Here is a 26,705-nt window from a genome sequence, read left to right on the forward strand (position 1 = left end):
GCCGGCTACACCAGAACCTCTTGCCGGACACTCCGGAATCACCTGCCAGACATGATGCAACCAAATGTCAGACGTGCCAGAACCACGTGCCAGAGACACCGGATGCAACTGCCGAGCATGCCGGAACCTCCTGCTCAACTCGCTGTAACCACCTGCCGGGGACGCCAAAATCACCTGTCAGCTAGGCCAGAACCACGTGGCGGACTCTATGGAATCACCCGCCGGGCATGCCGGAACCAGCTCTCAGACGTGCCAGAAGCACGTGCCGGACACGCCGGAACCACCTACTAGAGAGACCGGAACCACCTGCCAGACCCGCCTGAACCACCTGCTGAGTACGCTGGAACAACCTGCTCTACTCGCTGGAGCCACCTGCTGGACACGCCAAAATCACCTGATGGCTACGCCAGCACCACTCGGCAGACAAGCCAGAATCACCTGCAGGGTATGCCGGAACCACCTCTCAGACGTGCCAGAACCCCTTGTCGGACACTCCGGAATCACCTGTCAGGCATGCCGGAACCACCTCTCGAGCGTGCCAGAATGACGTGCCAGAGACACCGGATGCACCTGCCGAGCACGCCGGAACCTCCTGTTCGACTCGCCGGAACCACCAGCCAGAGACGCCAAAATCCCCTGCCAGGTAGGCCAGAATCACATGGCGGACGCTCCGGAATCTCCCGCCGGGAAGGTAGGAACCACCTCTCAAACATACTGGAAGCACGTGCCGGACATGCCGGCACCACGTACTGGACAGACCAGAAACACCTGCCGGACCTGCCTGAACCACCTGCTGAGCACACCGGAACAACTTGCTCGACTCGCTGGAGCCACCTGCTGGACACCCCAAAATCACCAGCCAGCTATGCCAGAGCCACTTGCCGTACACTCCGGAATCACCTGCTGGTTACACCAGAGCCACTTGGTGGACAATCCAGAATCACCTGCCGGACATGCCAGAACCACCTGTCACACATGCCGGAACCACGTGCCTGACACGCCGGAACCACCTCGCGGACAGACCGGAACCACCTACCAGACATGCCTGAACCACCTGCCGAGCATGCCGGAACCACCTGCCGGACACGCCAAAATCACCTGCGGGCTAGGCCAGAACCACTTGTAGGACTCTCCTGGAGCACCTGCCGGGCATGCGGGAACCACCTCTCAGACGTGCCAGAACCACGTGCGGCACATGACGGAACCCATTACCGGACAGACCGGAACCACCTGCTGGACACGCCAGAATCACCTGCCAAGAACACCGGAACCACCTGAACAGCTCGCCAGAAACACCTGCCGGGCATGCCAAAATCACCTGCCGGCTACACCAGAACCTCTTGCCGGACACTCCGGAATCACCTGCCAGACATGATGCAACCAAATGTCAGACGTGCCAGAACCACGTGCCAGAGACACCGGATGCAACTGCCGAGCATGCCGGAACCTCCTGCTCAACTCGCTGTAACCACCTGCCGGGGACGCCAAAATCACCTGTCAGCTAGGCCAGAACCACGTGGCGGACTCTATGGAATCACCCGCCGGGCATGCCGGAACCAGCTCTCAGACGTGCCAGAAGCACGTGCCGGACACGCCGGAACCACCTACTAGAGAGACCGGAACCACCTGCCAGACCCGCCTGAACCACCTGCTGAGTACGCTGGAACAACCTGCTCTACTCGCTGGAGCCACCTGCTGGACACGCCAAAATCACCTGATGGCTACGCCAGCACCACTCGGCAGACAAGCCAGAATCACCTGCAGGGTATGCCGGAACCACCTCTCAGACGTGCCAGAACCCCTTGTCGGACACTCCGGAATCACCTGTCAGGCATGCCGGAACCACCTCTCGAACGTGCCAGAATGACGTGCCAGAGACACCGGATGCACCTGCCGAGCACGCCGGAACCTCCTGTTCGACTCGCCGGAACCACCAGCCAGAGACGCCAAAATCCCCTGCCAGGTAGGCCAGAATCACATGGCGGACGCTCCGGAATCTCCCGCCGGGAAGGTAGGAACCACCTCTCAAACATACTGGAAGCACGTGCCGGACATGCCGGCACCACGTACTGGACAGACCAGAAACACCTGCCGGACCTGCCTGAACCACCTGCTGAGCACACCGGAACAACTTGCTCGACTCGCTGGAGCCACCTGCTGGACACCCCAAAATCACCAGCCAGCTATGCCAGAGCCACTTGCCGTACACTCCGGAATCACCTGCTGGTTACACCAGAGCCACTTGGTGGACAATCCAGAATCACCTGCCGGACATGCCAGAACCACCTGTCACACATGCCGGAACCACGTGCCTGACACGCCGGAACCACCTCGCGGACAGACCGGAACCACCTACCAGACATGCCTGAACCACCTGCCGAGCATGCCGGAACCACCTGCCGGACACGCCAAAATCACCTGCGGGCTAGGCCAGAACCACTTGTAGGACTCTCCTGGAGCACCTGCCGGGCATGCGGGAACCACCTCTCAGACGTGCCAGAACCACGTGCGGCACATGACGGAACCCATTACCGGACAGACCGGAACCACCTGCTGGACACGCCAGAATCACCTGCCAAGAACACCGGAACCACCTGAACAGCTCGCCAGAAACACCTGCCGGGCATGCCAAAATCACCTGCCGGCTACACCAGAACCTCTTGCCGGACACTCCGGAATCACCTGCCAGACATGATGCAACCAAATGTCAGACGTGCCAGAACCACGTGCCAGAGACACCGGATGCAACTGCCGAGCATGCCGGAACCTCCTGCTCAACTCGCTGCAACCACCTGCCGGGGACGCCAAAATCACCTGTCAGCTAGGCCAGAACCACGTGGCGGACTCTATGGAATCACCCGCCGGGCATGCCGGAACCAGCTCTCAGACGTGCCAGAAGCACGTGCCGGACACGCCGGAACCACCTACTAGAGAGACCGGAACCACCTGCCAGACCCGCCTGAACCACCTGCTGAGTACGCTGGAACAACCTGCTCTACTCGCTGGAGCCACCTGCTGGACACGCCAAAATCACCTGATGGCTACGCCAGCACCACTCGGCAGACAAGCCAGAATCACCTGCAGGGTATGCCGGAACCACCTCTCAGACGTGCCAGAACCCCTTGTCGGACACTCCGGAATCACCTGTCAGGCATGCCGGAACCACCTCTCGAGCGTGCCAGAATGACGTGCCAGAGACACCGGATGCACCTGCCGAGCACGCCGGAACCTCCTGTTCGACTCGCCGGAACCACCAGCCAGAGACGCCAAAATCCCCTGCCAGGTAGGCCAGAATCACATGGCGGACGCTCCGGAATCTCCCGCCGGGAAGGTAGGAACCACCTCTCAAACATACTGGAAGCACGTGCCGGACATGCCGGCACCACGTACTGGACAGACCAGAAACACCTGCCGGACCTGCCTGAACCACCTGCTGAGCACACCGGCACAACTTGCTCGACTCGCTGGAGCCACCTGCTGGACACCCCAAAATCACCAGCCAGCTATGCCAGAACCACTTGCCGTACACTCCGGAATCACCTGCTGGTTACACCAGAGCCACTTGGTGGACAATCCAGAATCACCTGCCGGACATGCCAGAACCACCTGTCACACATGCCGGAACCACGTGCCTGACACGCCGGAACCACCTCGCGGACAGACCGGAACCACCTACCAGACATGCCTGAACCACCTGCCGAGCATGCCGGAACCACCTGCCGGACACGCCAAAATCACCTGCGGGCTAGGCCAGAACCACTTGTAGGACTCTCCTGGAGCACCTGCCGGGCATGCGGGAACCACCTCTCAGACGTGCCAGAACCACGTGCGGCACATGACGGAACCCATTACCGGACAGACCGGAACCACCTGCTGGACACGCCAGAATCACCTGCCAAGAACACCGGAACCACCTGAACAGCTCGCCAGAAACACCTGCCGGACATGCCAAAATCACCTGCCGGCTACACCAGAACCTCTTGCCGGACACTCCGGAATCACCTGCCAGACATGATGCAACCAAATGTCAGACGTGCCAGAACCACGTGCCAGAGACACCGGATGCAACTGCCGAGCATGCCGGAACCTCCTGCTCAACTCGCTGTAACCACCTGCCGGGGACGCCAAAATCACCTGTCAGCTAGGCCAGAACCACGTGGCGGACTCTATGGAATCACCCGCCGGGCATGCCGGAACCAGCTCTCAGACGTGCCAGAAGCACGTGCCGGACACGCCGGAACCACCTACTAGAGAGACCGGAACCACCTGCCAGACCCGCCTGAACCACCTGCTGAGTACGCTGGAACAACCTGCTCTACTCGCTGGAGCCACCTGCTGGACACGCCAAAATCACCTGATGGCTACGCCAGCACCACTCGGCAGACAAGCCAGAATCACCTGCAGGGTATGCCGGAACCACCTCTCAGACGTGCCAGAACCCCTTGTCGGACACTCCGGAATCACCTGTCAGGCATGCCGGAACCACCTCTCGAACGTGCCAGAATGACGTGCCAGAGACACCGGATGCACCTGCCGAGCACGCCGGAACCTCCTCTTCGACTCGCCGGAACCACCAGCCAGAGACGCCAAAATCCCCTGCCAGGTAGGCCAGAATCACATGGCGGACGCTCCGGAATCTCCCGCCGGGAAGGTAGGAACCACCTCTCAAACATACTGGAAGCACGTGCCGGACATGCCGGCACCACGTACTGGACAGACCAGAAACACCTGCCGGACCTGCCTGAACCACCTGCTGAGCACACCGGCACAACTTGCTCGACTCGCTGGAGCCACCTGCTGGACACCCCAAAATCACCAGCCAGCTATGCCAGAACCACTTGCCGTACACTCCGGAATCACCTGCTGGTTACACCAGAGCCACTTGGTGGACAATCCAGAATCACCTGCCGGACATGCCAGAACCACCTGTCACACATGCCGGAACCACGTGCCTGACACGCCGGAACCACCTCGCGGACAGACCGGAACCACCTACCAGACATGCCTGAACCACCTGCCGAGCATGCCGGAACCACCTGCCGGACACGCCAAAATCACCTGCGGGCTAGGCCAGAACCACTTGTAGGACTCTCCTGGAGCACCTGCCGGGCATGCGGGAACCACCTCTCAGACGTGCCAGAACCACGTGCGGCACATGACGGAACCCATTACCGGACAGACCGGAACCACCTGCTGGACACGCCAGAATCACCTGCCAAGAACACCGGAACCACCTGAACAGCTCGCCAGAAACACCTGCCGGGCATGCCAAAATCACCTGCCGGCTACACCAGAACCTCTTGCCGGACACTCCGGAATCACCTGCCAGACATGATGCAACCAAATGTCAGACGTGCCAGAACCACGTGCCAGAGACACCGGATGCAACTGCCGAGCATGCCGGAACCTCCTGCTCAACTCGCTGCAACCACCTGCCGGGGACGCCAAAATCACCTGTCAGCTAGGCCAGAACCACGTGGCGGACTCTATGGAATCACCCGCCGGGCATGCCGGAACCAGCTCTCAGACGTGCCAGAAGCACGTGCCGGACACGCCGGAACCACCTACTAGAGAGACCGGAACCACCTGCCAGACCCGCCTGAACCACCTGCTGAGTACGCTGGAACAACCTGCTCTACTCGCTGGAGCCACCTGCTGGACACGCCAAAATCACCTGATGGCTACGCCAGCACCACTCGGCAGACAAGCCAGAATCACCTGCAGGGTATGCCGGAACCACCTCTCAGACGTGCCAGAACCCCTTGTCGGACACTCCGGAATCACCTGTCAGGCATGCCGGAACCACCTCTCGAACGTGCCAGAATGACGTGCCAGAGACACCGGATGCACCTGCCGAGCACGCCGGAACCTCCTCTTCGACTCGCCGGAACCACCAGCCAGAGACGCCAAAATCCCCTGCCAGGTAGGCCAGAATCACATGGCGGACGCTCCGGAATCTCCCGCCGGGAAGGTAGGAACCACCTCTCAAACATACTGGAAGCACGTGCCGGACATGCCGGCACCACGTACTGGACAGACCAGAAACACCTGCCGGACCTGCCTGAACCACCTGCTGAGCACACCGGCACAACTTGCTCGACTCGCTGGAGCCACCTGCTGGACACCCCAAAATCACCAGCCAGCTATGCCAGAACCACTTGCCGTACACTCCGGAATCACCTGCTGGTTACACCAGAGCCACTTGGTGGACAATCCAGAATCACCTGCCGGACATGCCAGAACCACCTGTCACACATGCCGGAACCACGTGCCTGACACGCCGGAACCACCTCGCGGACAGACCGGAACCACCTACCAGACATGCCTGAACCACCTGCCGAGCATGCCGGAACCACCTGCCGGACACGCCAAAATCACCTGCGGGCTAGGCCAGAACCACTTGTAGGACTCTCCTGGAGCACCTGCCGGGCATGCGGGAACCACCTCTCAGACGTGCCAGAACCACGTGCGGCACATGACGGAACCCATTACCGGACAGACCGGAACCACCTGCTGGACACGCCAGAATCACCTGCCAAGAACACCGGAACCACCTGAACAGCTCGCCAGAAACACCTGCCGGACATGCCAAAATCACCTGCCGGCTACACCAGAACCTCTTGCCGGACACTCCGGAATCACCTGCCAGACATGATGCAACCAAATGTCAGACGTGCCAGAACCACGTGCCAGAGACACCGGATGCAACTGCCGAGCATGCCGGAACCTCCTGCTCAACTCGCTGTAACCACCTGCCGGGGACGCCAAAATCACCTGTCAGCTAGGCCAGAACCACGTGGCGGACTCTATGGAATCACCCGCCGGGCATGCCGGAACCAGCTCTCAGACGTGCCAGAAGCACGTGCCGGACACGCCGGAACCACCTACTAGAGAGACCGGAACCACCTGCCAGACCCGCCTGAACCACCTGCTGAGTACGCTGGAACAACCTGCTCTACTCGCTGGAGCCACCTGCTGGACACGCCAAAATCACCTGATGGCTACGCCAGCACCACTCGGCAGACAAGCCAGAATCACCTGCAGGGTATGCCGGAACCACCTCTCAGACGTGCCAGAACCCCTTGTCGGACACTCCGGAATCACCTGTCAGGCATGCCGGAACCACCTCTCGAACGTGCCAGAATGACGTGCCAGAGACACCGGATGCACCTGCCGAGCACGCCGGAACCTCCTCTTCGACTCGCCGGAACCACCAGCCAGAGACGCCAAAATCCCCTGCCAGGTAGGCCAGAATCACATGGCGGACGCTCCGGAATCTCCCGCCGGGAAGGTAGGAACCACCTCTCAAACATACTGGAAGCACGTGCCGGACATGCCGGCACCACGTACTGGACAGACCAGAAACACCTGCCGGACCTGCCTGAACCACCTGCTGAGCACACCGGCACAACTTGCTCGACTCGCTGGAGCCACCTGCTGGACACCCCAAAATCACCAGCCAGCTATGCCAGAACCACTTGCCGTACACTCCGGAATCACCTGCTGGTTACACCAGAGCCACTTGGTGGACAATCCAGAATCACCTGCCGGACATGCCAGAACCACCTGTCACACATGCCGGAACCACGTGCCTGACACGCCGGAACCACCTCGCGGACAGACCGGAACCACCTACCAGACATGCCTGAACCACCTGCCGAGCATGCCGGAACCACCTGCCGGACACGCCAAAATCACCTGCGGGCTAGGCCAGAACCACTTGTAGGACTCTCCTGGAGCACCTGCCGGGCATGCGGGAACCACCTCTCAGACGTGCCAGAACCACGTGCGGCACATGACGGAACCCATTACCGGACAGACCGGAACCACCTGCTGGACACGCCAGAATCACCTGCCAAGAACACCGGAACCACCTGAACAGCTCGCCAGAAACACCTGCCGGGCATGCCAAAATCACCTGCCGGCTACACCAGAACCTCTTGCCGGACACTCCGGAATCACCTGCCAGACATGATGCAACCAAATGTCAGACGTGCCAGAACCACGTGCCAGAGACACCGGATGCAACTGCCGAGCATGCCGGAACCTCCTGCTCAACTCGCTGCAACCACCTGCCGGGGACGCCAAAATCACCTGTCAGCTAGGCCAGAACCACGTGGCGGACTCTATGGAATCACCCGCCGGGCATGCCGGAACCAGCTCTCAGACGTGCCAGAAGCACGTGCCGGACACGCCGGAACCACCTACTAGAGAGACCGGAACCACCTGCCAGACCCGCCTGAACCACCTGCTGAGTACGCTGGAACAACCTGCTCTACTCGCTGGAGCCACCTGCTGGACACGCCAAAATCACCTGATGGCTACGCCAGCACCACTCGGCAGACAAGCCAGAATCACCTGCAGGGTATGCCGGAACCACCTCTCAGACGTGCCAGAACCCCTTGTCGGACACTCCGGAATCACCTGTCAGGCATGCCGGAACCACCTCTCGAACGTGCCAGAATGACGTGCCAGAGACACCGGATGCACCTGCCGAGCACGCCGGAACCTCCTCTTCGACTCGCCGGAACCACCAGCCAGAGACGCCAAAATCCCCTGCCAGGTAGGCCAGAATCACATGGCGGACGCTCCGGAATCTCCCGCCGGGAAGGTAGGAACCACCTCTCAAACATACTGGAAGCACGTGCCGGACATGCCGGCACCACGTACTGGACAGACCAGAAACACCTGCCGGACCTGCCTGAACCACCTGCTGAGCACACCGGCACAACTTGCTCGACTCGCTGGAGCCACCTGCTGGACACCCCAAAATCACCAGCCAGCTATGCCAGAACCACTTGCCGTACACTCCGGAATCACCTGCTGGTTACACCAGAGCCACTTGGTGGACAATCCAGAATCACCTGCCGGACATGCCAGAACCACCTGTCACACATGCCGGAACCACGTGCCTGACACGCCGGAACCACCTCGCGGACAGACCAGAACCACCTACCAGACATGCCTGAACCACCTGCCGAGCATGCCGGAACCACCTGCCGGACACGCCAAAATCACCTGCGGGCTAGGCCAGAACCACTTGTAGGACTCTCCTGGAGCACCTGCCGGGCATGCGGGAACCACCTCTCAGACGTGCCAGAACCACGTGCGGCACATGACGGAACCCATTACCGGACAGACCGGAACCACCTGCTGGACACGCCAGAATCACCTGCCAAGAACACCGGAACCACCTGAACAGCTCGCCAGAAACACCTGCCGGACATGCCAAAATCACCTGCCGGCTACACCAGAACCTCTTGCCGGACACTCCGGAATCACCTGCCAGACATGATGCAACCAAATGTCAGACGTGCCAGAACCACGTGCCAGAGACACCGGATGCAACTGCCGAGCATGCCGGAACCTCCTGCTCAACTCGCTGTAACCACCTGCCGGGGACGCCAAAATCACCTGTCAGCTAGGCCAGAACCACGTGGCGGACTCTATGGAATCACCCGCCGGGCATGCCGGAACCAGCTCTCAGACGTGCCAGAAGCACGTGCCGGACACGCCGGAACCACCTACTAGAGAGACCGGAACCACCTGCCAGACCCGCCTGAACCACCTGCTGAGTACGCTGGAACAACCTGCTCTACTCGCTGGAGCCACCTGCTGGACACGCCAAAATCACCTGATGGCTACGCCAGCACCACTCGGCAGACAAGCCAGAATCACCTGCAGGGTATGCCGGAACCACCTCTCAGACGTGCCAGAACCCCTTGTCGGACACTCCGGAATCACCTGTCAGGCATGCCGGAACCACCTCTCGAACGTGCCAGAATGACGTGCCAGAGACACCGGATGCACCTGCCGAGCACGCCGGAACCTCCTCTTCGACTCGCCGGAACCACCAGCCAGAGACGCCAAAATCCCCTGCCAGGTAGGCCAGAATCACATGGCGGACGCTCCGGAATCTCCCGCCGGGAAGGTAGGAACCACCTCTCAAACATACTGGAAGCACGTGCCGGACATGCCGGCACCACGTACTGGACAGACCAGAAACACCTGCCGGACCTGCCTGAACCACCTGCTGAGCACACCGGCACAACTTGCTCGACTCGCTGGAGCCACCTGCTGGACACCCCAAAATCACCAGCCAGCTATGCCAGAACCACTTGCCGTACACTCCGGAATCACCTGCTGGTTACACCAGAGCCACTTGGTGGACAATCCAGAATCACCTGCCGGACATGCCAGAACCACCTGTCACACATGCCGGAACCACGTGCCTGACACGCCGGAACCACCTCGCGGACAGACCGGAACCACCTACCAGACATGCCTGAACCACCTGCCGAGCATGCCGGAACCACCTGCCGGACACGCCAAAATCACCTGCGGGCTAGGCCAGAACCACTTGTAGGACTCTCCTGGAGCACCTGCCGGGCATGCGGGAACCACCTCTCAGACGTGCCAGAACCACGTGCGGCACATGACGGAACCCATTACCGGACAGACCGGAACCACCTGCTGGACACGCCAGAATCACCTGCCAAGAACACCGGAACCACCTGAACAGCTCGCCAGAAACACCTGCCGGGCATGCCAAAATCACCTGCCGGCTACACCAGAACCTCTTGCCGGACACTCCGGAATCACCTGCCAGACATGATGCAACCAAATGTCAGACGTGCCAGAACCACGTGCCAGAGACACCGGATGCAACTGCCGAGCATGCCGGAACCTCCTGCTCAACTCGCTGTAACCACCTGCCGGGGACGCCAAAATCACCTGTCAGCTAGGCCAGAACCACGTGGCGGACTCTATGGAATCACCCGCCGGGCATGCCGGAACCAGCTCTCAGACGTGCCAGAAGCACGTGCCGGACACGCCGGAACCACCTACTAGAGAGACCGGAACCACCTGCCAGACCCGCCTGAACCACCTGCTGAGTACGCTGGAACAACCTGCTCTACTCGCTGGAGCCACCTGCTGGACACGCCAAAATCACCTGATGGCTACGCCAGCACCACTCGGCAGACAAGCCAGAATCACCTGCAGGGTATGCCGGAACCACCTCTCAGACGTGCCAGAACCCCTTGTCGGACACTCCGGAATCACCTGTCAGGCATGCCGGAACCACCTCTCGAACGTGCCAGAATGACGTGCCAGAGACACCGGATGCACCTGCCGAGCACGCCGGAACCTCCTCTTCGACTCGCCGGAACCACCAGCCAGAGACGCCAAAATCCCCTGCCAGGTAGGCCAGAATCACATGGCGGACGCTCCGGAATCTCCCGCCGGGAAGGTAGGAACCACCTCTCAAACATACTGGAAGCACGTGCCGGACATGCCGGCACCACGTACTGGACAGACCAGAAACACCTGCCGGACCTGCCTGAACCACCTGCTGAGCACACCGGAACAACTTGCTCGACTCGCTGGAGCCACCTGCTGGACACCCCAAAATCACCAGCCAGCTATGCCAGAACCACTTGCCGTACACTCCGGAATCACCTGCTGGTTACACCAGAGCCACTTGGTGGACAATCCAGAATCACCTGCCGGACATGCCAGAACCACCTGTCACACATGCCGGAACCACGTGCCTGACACGCCGGAACCACCTCGCGGACAGACCGGAACCACCTACCAGACATGCCTGAACCACCTGCCGAGCATGCCGGAACCACCTGCCGGACACGCCAAAATCACCTGCGGGCTAGGCCAGAACCACTTGTAGGACTCTCCTGGAGCACCTGCCGGGCATGCGGGAACCACCTCTCAGACGTGCCAGAACCACGTGCGGCACATGACGGAACCCATTACCGGACAGACCGGAACCACCTGCTGGACACGCCAGAATCACCTGCCAAGAACACCGGAACCACCTGAACAGCTCGCCAGAAACACCTGCCGGGCATGCCAAAATCACCTGCCGGCTACACCAGAACCTCTTGCCGGACACTCCGGAATCACCTGCCAGACATGATGCAACCAAATGTCAGACGTGCCAGAACCACGTGCCAGAGACACCGGATGCAACTGCCGAGCATGCCGGAACCTCCTGCTCAACTCGCTGCAACCACCTGCCGGGGACGCCAAAATCACCTGTCAGCTAGGCCAGAACCACGTGGCGGACTCTATGGAATCACCCGCCGGGCATGCCGGAACCAGCTCTCAGACGTGCCAGAAGCACGTGCCGGACACGCCGGAACCACCTACTAGAGAGACCGGAACCACCTGCCAGACCCGCCTGAACCACCTGCTGAGTACGCTGGAACAACCTGCTCTACTCGCTGGAGCCACCTGCTGGACACGCCAAAATCACCTGATGGCTACGCCAGCACCACTCGGCAGACAAGCCAGAATCACCTGCAGGGTATGCCGGAACCACCTCTCAGACGTGCCAGAACCCCTTGTCGGACACTCCGGAATCACCTGTCAGGCATGCCGGAACCACCTCTCGAACGTGCCAGAATGACGTGCCAGAGACACCGGATGCACCTGCCGAGCACGCCGGAACCTCCTCTTCGACTCGCCGGAACCACCAGCCAGAGACGCCAAAATCCCCTGCCAGGTAGGCCAGAATCACATGGCGGACGCTCCGGAATCTCCCGCCGGGAAGGTAGGAACCACCTCTCAAACATACTGGAAGCACGTGCCGGACATGCCGGCACCACGTACTGGACAGACCAGAAACACCTGCCGGACCTGCCTGAACCACCTGCTGAGCACACCGGCACAAATTGCTCGACTCGCTGGAGCCACCTGCTGGACACCCCAAAATCACCAGCCAGCTATGCCAGAACCACTTGCCGTACACTCCGGAATCACCTGCTGGTTACACCAGAGCCACTTGGTGGACAATCCAGAATCACCTGCCGGACATGCCAGAACCACCTGTCACACATGCCGGAACCACGTGCCTGACACGCCGGAACCACCTCGCGGACAGACCGGAACCACCTACCAGACATGCCTGAACCACCTGCCGAGCATGCCGGAACCACCTGCCGGACACGCCAAAATCACCTGCGGGCTAGGCCAGAACCACTTGTAGGACTCTCCTGGAGCACCTGCCGGGCATGCGGGAACCACCTCTCAGACGTGCCAGAACCACGTGCGGCACATGACGGAACCCATTACCGGACAGACCGGAACCACCTGCTGGACACGCCAGAATCACCTGCCAAGAACACCGGAACCACCTGAACAGCTCGCCAGAAACACCTGCCGGACATGCCAAAATCACCTGCCGGCTACACCAGAACCTCTTGCCGGACACTCCGGAATCACCTGCCAGACATGATGCAACCAAATGTCAGACGTGCCAGAACCACGTGCCAGAGACACCGGATGCAACTGCCGAGCATGCCGGAACCTCCTGCTCAACTCGCTGTAACCACCTGCCGGGGACGCCAAAATCACCTGTCAGCTAGGCCAGAACCACGTGGCGGACTCTATGGAATCACCCGCCGGGCATGCCGGAACCAGCTCTCAGACGTGCCAGAAGCACGTGCCGGACACGCCGGAACCACCTACTAGAGAGACCGGAACCACCTGCCAGACCCGCCTGAACCACCTGCTGAGTACGCTGGAACAACCTGCTCTACTCGCTGGAGCCACCTGCTGGACACGCCAAAATCACCTGATGGCTACGCCAGCACCACTCGGCAGACAAGCCAGAATCACCTGCAGGGTATGCCGGAACCACCTCTCAGACGTGCCAGAACCCCTTGTCGGACACTCCGGAATCACCTGTCAGGCATGCCGGAACCACCTCTCGAACGTGCCAGAATGACGTGCCAGAGACACCGGATGCACCTGCCGAGCACGCCGGAACCTCCTCTTCGACTCGCCGGAACCACCAGCCAGAGACGCCAAAATCCCCTGCCAGGTAGGCCAGAATCACATGGCGGACGCTCCGGAATCTCCCGCCGGGAAGGTAGGAACCACCTCTCAAACATACTGGAAGCACGTGCCGGACATGCCGGCACCACGTACTGGACAGACCAGAAACACCTGCCGGACCTGCCTGAACCACCTGCTGAGCACACCGGCACAACTTGCTCGACTCGCTGGAGCCACCTGCTGGACACCCCAAAATCACCAGCCAGCTATGCCAGAACCACTTGCCGTACACTCCGGAATCACCTGCTGGTTACACCAGAGCCACTTGGTGGACAATCCAGAATCACCTGCCGGACATGCCAGAACCACCTGTCACACATGCCGGAACCACGTGCCTGACACGCCGGAACCACCTCGCGGACAGACCGGAACCACCTACCAGACATGCCTGAACCACCTGCCGAGCATGCCGGAACCACCTGCCGGACACGCCAAAATCACCTGCGGGCTAGGCCAGAACCACTTGTAGGACTCTCCTGGAGCACCTGCCGGGCATGCGGGAACCACCTCTCAGACGTGCCAGAACCACGTGCGGCACATGACGGAACCCATTACCGGACAGACCGGAACCACCTGCTGGACACGCCAGAATCACCTGCCAAGAACACCGGAACCACCTGAACAGCTCGCCAGAAACACCTGCCGGGCATGCCAAAATCACCTGCCGGCTACACCAGAACCTCTTGCCGGACACTCCGGAATCACCTGCCAGACATGATGCAACCAAATGTCAGACGTGCCAGAACCACGTGCCAGAGACACCGGATGCAACTGCCGAGCATGCCGGAACCTCCTGCTCAACTCGCTGTAACCACCTGCCGGGGACGCCAAAATCACCTGTCAGCTAGGCCAGAACCACGTGGCGGACTCTATGGAATCACCCGCCGGGCATGCCGGAACCAGCTCTCAGACGTGCCAGAAGCACGTGCCGGACACGCCGGAACCACCTACTAGAGAGACCGGAACCACCTGCCAGACCCGCCTGAACCACCTGCTGAGTACGCTGGAACAACCTGCTCTACTCGCTGGAGCCACCTGCTGGACACGCCAAAATCACCTGATGGCTACGCCAGCACCACTCGGCAGACAAGCCAGAATCACCTGCAGGGTATGCCGGAACCACCTCTCAGACGTGCCAGAACCCCTTGTCGGACACTCCGGAATCACCTGTCAGGCATGCCGGAACCACCTCTCGAACGTGCCAGAATGACGTGCCAGAGACACCGGATGCACCTGCCGAGCACGCCGGAACCTCCTGTTCGACTCGCCGGAACCACCAGCCAGAGACGCCAAAATCCCCTGCCAGGTAGGCCAGAATCACATGGCGGACGCTCCGGAATCTCCCGCCGGGAAGGTAGGAACCACCTCTCAAACATACTGGAAGCACGTGCCGGACATGCCGGCACCACGTACTGGACAGACCAGAAACACCTGCCGGACCTGCCTGAACCACCTGCTGAGCACACCGGCACAAATTGCTCAACTCGCTGGAGCCACCTGCTGGACACCCCAAAATCACCAGCCAGCTATGCCAGAACCACTTGCCGTACACTCCGGAATCACCTGCTGGTTACACCAGAGCCACTTGGTGGACAATCCAGAATCACCTGCCGGACATGCCAGAACCACCTGTCACACATGCCGGAACCACGTGCCTGACACGCCGGAACCACCTCGCGGACAGACCGGAACCACCTACCAGACATGCCTGAACCACCTGCCGAGCATGCCGGAACCACCTGCCGGACACGCCAAAATCACCTGCGGGCTAGGCCAGAACCACTTGTAGGACTCTCCTGGAGCACCTGCCGGGCATGCGGGAACCACCTCTCAGACGTGCCAGAACCACGTGCGGCACATGACGGAACCCATTACCGGACAGACCGGAACCACCTGCTGGACACGCCAGAATCACCTGCCAAGAACACCGGAACCACCTGAACAGCTCGCCAGAAACACCTGCCGGGCATGCCAAAATCACCTGCCGGCTACACCAGAACCTCTTGCCGGACACTCCGGAATCACCTGCCAGACATGATGCAACCAAATGTCAGACGTGCCAGAACCACGTGCCAGAGACACCGGATGCAACTGCCGAGCATGCCGGAACCTCCTGCTCAACTCGCTGTAACCACCTGCCGGGGACGCCAAAATCACCTGTCAGCTAGGCCAGAACCACGTGGCGGACTCTATGGAATCACCCGCCGGGCATGCCGGAACCAGCTCTCAGACGTGCCAGAAGCACGTGCCGGACACGCCGGAACCACCTACTAGAGAGACCGGAACCACCTGCCAGACCCGCCTGAACCACCTGCTGAGTACGCTGGAACAACCTGCTCTACTCGCTGGAGCCACCTGCTGGACACGCCAAAATCACCTGATGGCTACGCCAGCACCACTCGGCAGACAAGCCAGAATCACCTGCAGGGTATGCCGGAACCACCTCTCAGACGTGCCAGAACCCCTTGTCGGACACTCCGGAATCACCTGTCAGGCATGCCGGAACCACCTCTCGAACGTGCCAGAATGACGTGCCAGAGACACCGGATGCACCTGCCGAGCACGCCGGAACCTCCTGTTCGACTCGCCGGAACCACCAGCCAGAGACGCCAAAATCCCCTGCCAGGTAGGCCAGAATCACATGGCGGACGCTCCGGAATCTCCCGCCGGGAAGGTAGGAACCACCTCTCAAACATACTGGAAGCACGTGCCGGACATGCCGGCACCACGTACTGGACAGACCAGAAACACCTGCCGGACCTGCCTGAACCACCTGCTGAGCACACCGGCACAACTTGCTCGACTCGCTGGAGCCACCTGCTGGACACCCCAAAATCACCAGCCAGCTATGCCAGAACCACTTGCCGTACACTCCGGAATCACCTGCTGGTTACACCAGAGCCACTTGGTGGACAATCCAGAATCACCTGCCGGACATGCCAGAACCACCTGTCACACATGCCGGAACCACGTGCCTGACACGCCGGAACCACCTCGCGGACAGACCGGAACCACCTACCAGACATGCCTGAACCACCTGCCGAGCATGCCGGAACCACCTGCCGGACACGCCAAAATCACCTGCGGGCTAGGCCAGAACCACTTGTAGGACTCTCCTGGAGCACCTGCCGGGCATGCGGGAACCACCTCTCAGACGTGCCAGAACCACGTGCGGCACATGACGGAACCCATTACCGGACAGACCGGAACCACCTGCTGGACACGCCAGAATCACCTGCCAAGAACACCGGAACCACCTGAACAGCTCGCCAGAAACACCTGCCGGGCATGCCAAAATCACCTGCCGGCTACACCAGAACCTCTTGCCGGACACTCCGGAATCACCTGCCAGACATGATGCAACCAAATGTCAGACGTGCCAGAACCACGTGCCAGAGACACCGGATGCAACTGCCGAGCATGCCGGAACCTCCTGCTCAACTCGCTGTAACCACCTGCCGGGGACGCCAAAATCACCTGTCAGCTAGGCCAGAACCACGTGGCGGACTCTATGGAATCACCCGCCGGGCATGCCGGAACCAGCTCTCAGACGTGCCAGAAGCACGTGCCGGACACGCCGGAACCACCTACTAGAGAGACCGGAACCACCTGCCAGACCCGCCTGAACCACCTGCTGAGTACGCTGGAACAACCTGCTCTACTCGCTGGAGCCACCTGCTGGACACGCCAAAATCACCTGATGGCTACGCCAGCACCACTCGGCAGACAAGCCAGAATCACCTGCAGGGTATGCCGGAACCACCTCTCAGACGTGCCAGAACCCCTTGTCGGACACTCCGGAATCACCTGTCAGGCATGCCGGAACCACCTCTCGAACGTGCCAGAATGACGTGCCAGAGACACCGGATGCACCTGCCGAGCACGCCGGAACCTCCTCTTCGACTCGCCGGAACCACCAGCCAGAGACGCCAAAATCCCCTGCCAGGTAGGCCAGAATCACATGGCGGACACTCCGGAATCTCCCGCCGGGAAGGTAGGAACCACCTCTCAAACATACTGGAAGCACGTGCCGGACATGCCGGCACCACGTACTGGACAGACCAGAAACACCTGCCGGACCTGCCTGAACCACCTGCTGAGCACACCGGCACAACTTGCTCGACTCGCTGGAGCCACCTGCTGGACACCCCAAAATCACCAGCCAGCTATGCCAGAACCACTTGCCGTACACTCCGGAATCACCTGCTGGTTACACCAGAGCCACTTGGTGGACAATCCAGAATCACCTGCCGGACATGCCAGAACCACCTGTCACACATGCCGGAACCACGTGCCTGACACGCCGGAACCACCTCGCGGACAGACCGGAACCACCTACCAGACATGCCTGAACCACCTGCCGAGCATGCCGGAACCACCTGCCGGACACGCCAAAATCACCTGCGGGCTAGGCCAGAACCACTTGTAGGACTCTCCTGGAGCACCTGCCGGGCATGCGGGAACCACCTCTCAGACGTGCCAGAACCACGTGCGGCACATGACGGAACCCATTACCGGACAGACCGGAACCACCTGCTGGACACGCCAGAATCACCTGCCAAGAACACCGGAACCACCTGAACAGCTCGCCAGAAACACCTGCCGGGCATGCCAAAATCACCTGCCGGCTACACCAGAACCTCTTGCCGGACACTCCGGAATCACCTGCCAGACATGATGCAACCAAATGTCAGACGTGCCAGAACCACGTGCCAGAGACACCGGATGCAACTGCCGAGCATGCCGGAACCTCCTGCTCAACTCGCTGTAACCACCTGCCGGGGACGCCAAAATCACCTGTCAGCTAGGCCAGAACCACGTGGCGGACTCTATGGAATCACCCGCCGGGCATGCCGGAACCAGCTCTCAGACGTGCCAGAAGCACGTGCCGGACACGCCGGAACCACCTACTAGAGAGACCGGAACCACCTGCCAGACCCGCCTGAACCACCTGCTGAGTACGCTGGAACAACCTGCTCTACTCGCTGGAGCCACCTGCTGGACACGCCAAAATCACCTGATGGCTACGCCAGCACCACTCGGCAGACAAGCCAGAATCACCTGCAGGGTATGCCGGAACCACCTCTCAGACGTGCCAGAACCCCTTGTCGGACACTCCGGAATCACCTGTCAGGCATGCCGGAACCACCTCTCGAACGTGCCAGAATGACGTGCCAGAGACACCGGATGCACCTGCCGAGCACGCCGGAACCTCCTGTTCGACTCGCCGGAACCACCAGCCAGAGACGCCAAAATCCCCTGCCAGGTAGGCCAGAATCACATGGCGGACGCTCCGGAATCTCCCGCCGGGAAGGTAGGAACCACCTCTCAAACATACTGGAAGCACGTGCCGGACATGCCGGCACCACGTACTGGACAGACCAGAAACACCTGCCGGACCTGCCTGAACCACCTGCTGAGCACACCGGCACAACTTGCTCGACTCGCTGGAGCCACCTGCTGGACACCCCAAAATCACCAGCCAGCTATGCCAGAACCACTTGCCGTACACTCCGGAATCACCTGCTGGTTACACCAGAGCCACTTGGTGGACAATCCAGAATCACCTGCCGGACATGCCAGAACCACCTGTCACACATGCCGGAACCACGTGCCTGACACGCCGGAACCACCTCGCGGACAGACCGGAACCACCTACCAGACATGCCTGAACCACCTGCCGAGCATGCCGGAACCACCTGCCGGACACGCCAAAATCACCTGCGGGCTAGGCCAGAACCACTTGTAGGACTCTCCTGGAGCACCTGCCGGGCATGCGGGAACCACCTCTCAGACGTGCCAGAACCACGTGCGGCACATGACGGAACCCATTACCGGACAGACCGGAACCACCTGCTGGACACGCCAGAATCACCTGCCAAGAACACCGGAACCACCTGAACAGCTCGCCAGAAACACCTGCCGGGCATGCCAAAATCACCTGCCGGCTACACCAGAACCTCTTGCCGGACACTCCGGAATCACCTGCCAGACATGATGCAACCAAATGTCAGACGTGCCAGAACCACGTGCCAGAGACACCGGATGCAACTGCCGAGCATGCCGGAACCTCCTGCTCAACTCGCTGCAACCACCTGCCGGGGACGCCAAAATCACCTGTCAGCTAGGCCAGAACCACGTGGCGGACTCTATGGAATCACCCGCCGGGCATGCCGGAACCAGCTCTCAGACGTGCCAGAAGCACGTGCCGGACACGCCGGAACCACCTACTAGAGAGACCGGAACCACCTGCCAGACCCGCCTGAACCACCTGCTGAGTACGCTGGAACAACCTGCTCTACTCGCTGGAGCCACCTGCTGGACACGCCAAAATCACCTGATGGCTACGCCAGCACCACTCGGCAGACAAGCCAGAATCACCTGCAGGGTATGCCGGAACCACCTCTCAGACGTGCCAGAACCCCTTGTCGGACACTCCGGAATCACCTGTCAGGCATGCCGGAACCACCTCTCGAACGTGCCAGAATGACGTGCCAGAGACACCGGATGCACCTGCCGAGCACGCCGGAACCTCCTCTTCGACTCGCCGGAACCACCAGCCAGAGACGCCAAAATCCCCTGCCAGGTAGGCCAGAATCACATGGCGGACGCTCCGGAATCTCCCGCCGGGAAGGTAGGAACCACCTCTCAAACATACTGGAAGCACGTGCCGGACATGCCGGCACCACGTACTGGACAGACCAGAAACACCTGCCGGACCTGCCTGAACCACCTGCTGAGCACACCGGCACAACTTGCTCGACTCGCTGGAGCCACCTGCTGGACACCCCAAAATCACCAGCCAGCTATGCCAGAACCACTTGCCGTACACTCCGGAATCACCTGCTGGTTACACCAGAGCCACTTGGTGGACAATCCAGAATCACCTGCCGGACATGCCAGAACCACCTGTCACACATGCCGGAACCACGTGCCTGACACGCCGGAACCACCTCGCGGACAGACCGGAACCACCTACCAGACATGCCTGAACCACCTGCCGAGCATGCCGGAACCACCTGCCGGACACGCCAAAATCACCTGCGGGCTAGGCCAGAACCACTTGTAGGACTCTCCTGGAGCACCTGCCGGGCATGCGGGAACCACCTCTCAGACGTGCCAGAACCACGTGCGGCACATGACGGAACCCATTACCGGACAGACCGGAACCACCTGCTGGACACGCCAGAATCACCTGCCAAGAACACCGGAACCACCTGAACAGCTCGCCAGAAACACCTGCCGGGCATGCCAAAATCACCTGCCGGCTACACCAGAACCTCTTGCCGGACACTCCGGAATCACCTGCCAGACATGATGCAACCAAATGTCAGACGTGCCAGAACCACGTGCCAGAGACACCGGATGCAACTGCCGAGCATGCCGGAACCTCCTGCTCAACTCGCTGTAACCACCTGCCGGGGACGCCAAAATCACCTGTCAGCTAGGCCAGAACCACGTGGCGGACTCTATGGAATCACCCGCCGGGCATGCCGGAACCAGCTCTCAGACGTGCCAGAAGCACGTGCCGGACACGCCGGAACCACCTACTAGAGAGACCGGAACCACCTGCCAGACCCGCCTGAACCACCTGCTGAGTACGCTGGAACAACCTGCTCTACTCGCTGGAGCCACCTGCTGGACACGCCAAAATCACCTGATGGCTACGCCAGCACCACTCGGCAGACAAGCCAGAATCACCTGCAGGGTATGCCGGAACCACCTCTCAGACGTGCCAGAACCCCTTGTCGGACACTCCGGAATCACCTGTCAGGCATGCCGGAACCACCTCTCGAACGTGCCAGAATGACGTGCCAGAGACACCGGATGCACCTGCCGAGCACGCCGGAACCTCCTCTTCGACTCGCCGGAACCACCAGCCAGAGACGCCAAAATCCCCTGCCAGGTAGGCCAGAATCACATGGCGGACGCTCCGGAATCTCCCGCCGGGAAGGTAGGAACCACCTCTCAAACATACTGGAAGCACGTGCCGGACATGCCGGCACCACGTACTGGACAGACCAGAAACACCTGCCGGACCTGCCTGAACCACCTGCTGAGCACACCGGCACAACTTGCTCGACTCGCTGGAGCCACCTGCTGGACACCCCAAAATCACCAGCCAGCTATGCCAGAACCACTTGCCGTACACTCCGGAATCACCTGCTGGTTACACCAGAGCCACTTGGTGGACAATCCAGAATCACCTGCCGGACATGCCAGAACCACCTGTCACACATGCCGGAACCACGTGCCTGACACGCCGGAACCACCTCGCGGACAGACCGGAACCACCTACCAGACATGCCTGAACCACCTGCCGAGCATGCCGGAACCACCTGCCGGACACGCCAAAATCACCTGCGGGCTAGGCCAGAACCACTTGTAGGACTCTCCTGGAGCACCTGCCGGGCATGCGGGAACCACCTCTCAGACGTGCCAGAACCACGTGCGGCACATGACGGAACCCATTACCGGACAGACCGGAACCACCTGCTGGACACGCCAGAATCACCTGCCAAGAACACCGGAACCACCTGAACAGCTCGCCAGAAACACCTGCCGGGCATGCCAAAATCACCTGCCGGCTACACCAGAACCTCTTGCCGGACACTCCGGAATCACCTGCCAGACATGATGCAACCAAATGTCAGACGTGCCAGAACCACGTGCCAGAGACACCGGATGCAACTGCCGAGCATGCCGGAACCTCCTGCTCAACTCGCTGCAACCACCTGCCGGGGACGCCAAAATCACCTGTCAGCTAGGCCAGAACCACGTGGCGGACTCTATGGAATCACCCGCCGGGCATGCCGGAACCAGCTCTCAGACGTGCCAGAAGCACGTGCCGGACACGCCGGAACCACCTACTAGAGAGACCGGAACCACCTGCCAGACCCGCCTGAACCACCTGCTGAGTACGCTGGAACAACCTGCTCTACTCGCTGGAGCCACCTGCTGGACACGCCAAAATCACCTGATGGCTACGCCAGCACCACTCGGCAGACAAGCCAGAATCACCTGCAGGGTATGCCGGAACCACCTCTCAGACGTGCCAGAACCCCTTGTCGGACACTCCGGAATCACCTGTCAGGCATGCCGGAACCACCTCTCGAACGTGCCAGAATGACGTGCCAGAGACACCGGATGCACCTGCCGAGCACGCCGGAACCTCCTCTTCGACTCGCCGGAACCACCAGCCAGAGACGCCAAAATCCCCTGCCAGGTAGGCCAGAATCACATGGCGGACGCTCCGGAATCTCCCGCCGGGAAGGTAGGAACCACCTCTCAAACATACTGGAAGCACGTGCCGGACATGCCGGCACCACGTACTGGACAGACCAGAAACACCTGCCGGACCTGCCTGAACCACCTGCTGAGCACACCGGCACAACTTGCTCGACTCGCTGGAGCCACCTGCTGGACACCCCAAAATCACCAGCCAGCTATGCCAGAACCACTTGCCGTACACTCCGGAATCACCTGCTGGTTACACCAGAGCCACTTGGTGGACAATCCAGAATCACCTGCCGGACATGCCAGAACCACCTGTCACACATGCCGGAACCACGTGCCTGACACGCCGGAACCACCTCGCGGACAGACCGGAACCACCTACCAGACATGCCTGAACCACCTGCCGAGCATGCCGGAACCACCTGCCGGACACGCCAAAATCACCTGCGGGCTAGGCCAGAACCACTTGTAGGACTCTCCTGGAGCACCTGCCGGGCATGCGGGAACCACCTCTCAGACGTGCCAGAACCACGTGCGGCACATGACGGAACCCATTACCGGACAGACCGGAACCACCTGCTGGACACGCCAGAATCACCTGCCAAGAACACCGGAACCACCTGAACAGCTCGCCAGAAACACCTGCCGGGCATGCCAAAATCACCTGCCGGCTACACCAGAACCTCTTGCCGGACACTCCGGAATCACCTGCCAGACATGATGCAACCAAATGTCAGACGTGCCAGAACCACGTGCCAGAGACACCGGATGCAACTGCCGAGCATGCCGGAACCTCCTGCTCAACTCGCTGCAACCACCTGCCGGGGACGCCAAAATCACCTGTCAGCTAGGCCAGAACCACGTGGCGGACTCTATGGAATCACCCGCCGGGCATGCCGGAACCAGCTCTCAGACGTGCCAGAAGCACGTGCCGGACACGCCGGAACCACCTACTAGAGAGACCGGAACCACCTGCCAGACCCGCCTGAACCACCTGCTGAGTACGCTGGAACAACCTGCTCTACTCGCTGGAGCCACCTGCTGGACACGCCAAAATCACCTGATGGCTACGCCAGCACCACTCGGCAGACAAGCCAGAATCACCTGCAGGGTATGCCGGAACCACCTCTCAGACGTGCCAGAACCCCTTGTCGGACACTCCGGAATCACCTGTCAGGCATGCCGGAACCACCTCTCGAACGTGCCAGAATGACGTGCCAGAGACACCGGATGCACCTGCCGAGCACGCCGGAACCTCCTCTTCGACTCGCCGGAACCACCAGCCAGAGACGCCAAAATCCCCTGCCAGGTAGGCCAGAATCACATGGCGGACGCTCCGGAATCTCCCGCCGGGAAGGTAGGAACCACCTCTCAAACATACTGGAAGCACGTGCCGGACATGCCGGCACCACGTACTGGACAGACCAGAAACACCTGCCGGACCTGCCTGAACCACCTGCTGAGCACACCGGCACAACTTGCTCGACTCGCTGGAGCCACCTGCTGGACACCCCAAAATCACCAGCCAGCTATGCCAGAACCACTTGCCGTACACTCCGGAATCACCTGCTGGTTACACCAGAGCCACTTGGTGGACAATCCAGAATCACCTGCCGGACATGCCAGAACCACCTGTCACACATGCCGGAACCACGTGCCTGACACGCCGGAACCACCTCGCGGACAGACCGGAACCACCTACCAGACATGCCTGAACCACCTGCCGAGCATGCCGGAACCACCTGCCGGACACGCCAAAATCACCTGCGGGCTAGGCCAGAACCACTTGTAGGACTCTCCTGGAGCACCTGCCGGGCATGCGGGAACCACCTCTCAGACGTGCCAGAACCACGTGCGGCACATGACGGAACCCATTACCGGACAGACCGGAACCACCTGCTGGACACGCCAGAATCACCTGCCAAGAACACCGGAACCACCTGAACAGCTCGCCAGAAACACCTGCCGGGCATGCCAAAATCACCTGCCGGCTACACCAGAACCTCTTGCCGGACACTCCGGAATCACCTGCCAGACATGATGCAACCAAATGTCAGACGTGCCAGAACCACGTGCCAGAGACACCGGATGCAACTGCCGAGCATGCCGGAACCTCCTGCTCAACTCGCTGTAACCACCTGCCGGGGACGCCAAAATCACCTGTCAGCTAGGCCAGAACCACGTGGCGGACTCTATGGAATCACCCGCCGGGCATGCCGGAACCAGCTCTCAGACGTGCCAGAAGCACGTGCCGGACACGCCGGAACCACCTACTAGAGAGACCGGAACCACCTGCCAGACCCGCCTGAACCACCTGCTGAGTACGCTGGAACAACCTGCTCTACTCGCTGGAGCCACCTGCTGGACACGCCAAAATCACCTGATGGCTACGCCAGCACCACTCGGCAGACAAGCCAGAATCACCTGCAGGGTATGCCGGAACCACCTCTCAGACGTGCCAGAACCCCTTGTCGGACACTCCGGAATCACCTGTCAGGCATGCCGGAACCACCTCTCGAACGTGCCAGAATGACGTGCCAGAGACACCGGATGCACCTGCCGAGCACGCCGGAACCTCCTGTTCGACTCGCCGGAACCACCAGCCAGAGACGCCAAAATCCCCTGCCAGGTAGGCCAGAATCACATGGCGGACGCTCCGGAATCTCCCGCCGGGAAGGTAGGAACCACCTCTCAAACATACTGGAAGCACGTGCCGGACATGCCGGCACCACGTACTGGACAGACCAGAAACACCTGCCGGACCTGCCTGAACCACCTGCTGAGCACACCGGCACAACTTGCTCGACTCGCTGGAGCCACCTGCTGGACACCCCAAAATCACCAGCCAGCTATGCCAGAACCACTTGCCGTACACTCCGGAATCACCTGCTGGTTACACCAGAGCCACTTGGTGGACAATCCAGAATCACCTGCCGGACATGCCAGAACCACCTGTCACACATGCCGGAACCACGTGCCTGACACGCCGGAACCACCTCGCGGACAGACCGGAACCACCTACCAGACATGCCTGAACCACCTGCCGAGCATGCCGGAACCACCTGCCGGACACGCCAAAATCACCTGCGGGCTAGGCCAGAACCACTTGTAGGACTCTCCTGGAGCACCTGCCGGGCATGCGGGAACCACCTCTCAGACGTGCCAGAACCACGTGCGGCACATGACGGAACCCATTACCGGACAGACCGGAACCACCTGCTGGACACGCCAGAATCACCTGCCAAGAACACCGGAACCACCTGAACAGCTCGCCAGAAACACCTGCCGGGCATGCCAAAATCACCTGCCGGCTACACCAGAACCTCTTGCCGGACACTCCGGAATCACCTGCCAGACATGATGCAACCAAATGTCAGACGTGCCAGAACCACGTGCCAGAGACACCGGATGCAACTGCCGAGCATGCCGGAACCTCCTGCTCAACTCGCTGTAACCACCTGCCGGGGACGCCAAAATCACCTGTCAGCTAGGCCAGAACCACGTGGCGGACTCTATGGAATCACCCGCCGGGCATGCCGGAACCAGCTCTCAGACGTGCCAGAAGCACGTGCCGGACACGCCGGAACCACCTACTAGAGAGACCGGAACCA

Source organism: Equus asinus, chromosome 10 (genome assembly GCF_041296235.1).
Source record: "Equus asinus isolate D_3611 breed Donkey chromosome 10, EquAss-T2T_v2, whole genome shotgun sequence".
In the NCBI taxonomy this organism is placed as follows: Eukaryota; Metazoa; Chordata; class Mammalia; order Perissodactyla; family Equidae; genus Equus; species Equus asinus.